We start from the raw sequence: 1,732 nt of genomic DNA, 5'->3' as shown, positions 1-1,732 counted from the left end.
TTTTATGCAATTTATTGTTTATTTCATTATGTTTACTGCTGGAATTTTATCTGCTGTTAGTTTAATTAGCGACATGAGTAGCTAAACCCCTTTCATGTTGGGATTAGGGGATCTGCGGTAGGAAAGTGACGATTTAGTAAATGAATTAGATGAATTGATTACGAGACTCTGTCACCATAGCAATTTAACTGTATTTATTCGACTTAGTTGAGTGCACACTTCTGAGTTAACCTTTAATCTGGCTAAAATTAATCCTAGATCGAAAGATTGGACTAAATAGGCCTGCTATGAACAGTAGACTACTCTGACGAGAATGAAAGTTAAGTTAGCAGTATTTTAGGATAGAAAGTGGACCGAAAGGACCTTTCAACATCCGTTTTACATTAATTCGTCTGAGTCATTTACAGCTGAGTCACTGGACTACCGTAGTGAACCGAAATCCTGACATGTCCCTCTCTATCTGATAGTTTTATCCTTATTCCTCTGCTTTTATTGCTCTTGCCTTTATTTCTCTTTCCTTCAAAACTCGTAGTTTAGACAACAAATCAAACAACCCCCCCCCCCCATTTGTGACCAAATAGACGGACTACTACAAATATCTTGCCTCCCTGTGGAGATCGACCTGACTTCCCTAGCTATATAGTTAGTTTAGTTAGTTTATTTTTGACAGGTACACGACAGACGTGTCAAATTTTGGCGCCGTTGCCGGGGAGGCAATTGCCCTATTTGTTTTCGTTCCGTTTATTTTATCCGTCTCAGGGAATTTCTATTCCTTGAGGCCGTTCTTATTATTTTCTTTCAGTGTAGTTTATGCCTAGGTCAGACAGGTGTGAATTAGTTTCAGCTGATTCAGAGCCAGAGAGATTATTCAGGCATAGACTCCGTCTGATAAGGAAATCACGAAAGGAAGACTTGAGTACTTTCAAGCCATAGCTAGATCATTCCCTTTTCGCGGAAGACAGTCCGATTTCTACAGTAAAGATGCTAAAGCTTTCCAGTCATTCAGTGCCTAAAGCATCCTCTATTCCGAAGGGTTTCAATCTCCAGACTGAGGATGGTAATACATTCGATATCCGTCCTTCTTATATCAATTTGGTGGAGAGGAATATCTATAGAGGTGTGGCAGGTGAAGATCCGAGGAAGCATATGGATACCTTTACCGATTACTGTTCTACTATCCCCGCCACTAAGGGGGTAACTCAGGACAAGATTAAGGAAGTTCTATTTCCTTTCTCTTTAGCTGACTCAGCCAGGGAGTGGCTGACTGACTTGGACCGCACAGCTGCTGGGGTTACAGATTGGGAGTCTCTTGCTCTTGCATTTTACAAGAGATATTTCCCTCTACAATGCACCAATTTGCTGAGGGCCAAGATTACTAGTTTCAGACAGGCTCCCGATGAAAGTTTCTATGAAGCATGGTCACGATTCAAGAAGTTGGTGAGGTCTATCCCTCACCATGGTTTTGACCCATGGTTTCTAGCTAATCAGTTCTATAATGGGCTGTATGACGACTAGAGAGCCATACTTGATGCGGCATCTAGTGGAAGATTTCAGGAGAATACAGATGATGATAAGGGATGATAACCCGAGGGATGGGATTAGGACATTTCATGCAGTTGATAAGCAGGTTTTGGCTCAGCTGGAGACCATGAATGCTAGGTTCGACAAGTTGGAATTACAAGCTGCTGGGGAGCCTCAGACGGTCCATGTTCTTACTAGGGGAGAGACCGTT

General features: G+C 42.0%; 1 non-coding gene across 1 annotated transcript; it reads right to left on the bottom strand.

Moving 5' to 3' along the window:
* Positions 1-1,356: 1,356 nt before the first annotated feature.
* Positions 1,357-1,463, bottom strand: LOC141589475 (small nucleolar RNA R71). The gene has a single exon (XR_012520412.1). It is a non-coding gene; the product is annotated as a small nucleolar RNA R71 (small nucleolar RNA).
* Between the last annotated feature and the right edge of the window lie 269 nt (positions 1,464-1,732).

The sequence above is a fragment of the Silene latifolia genome, chromosome 6, assembly GCF_048544455.1.
Source record: "Silene latifolia isolate original U9 population chromosome 6, ASM4854445v1, whole genome shotgun sequence".
Lineage (NCBI taxonomy): Eukaryota > Viridiplantae > Streptophyta > Magnoliopsida > Caryophyllales > Caryophyllaceae > Silene > Silene latifolia.
This window is presented reverse-complemented; position numbering and strand designations above follow the sequence as displayed.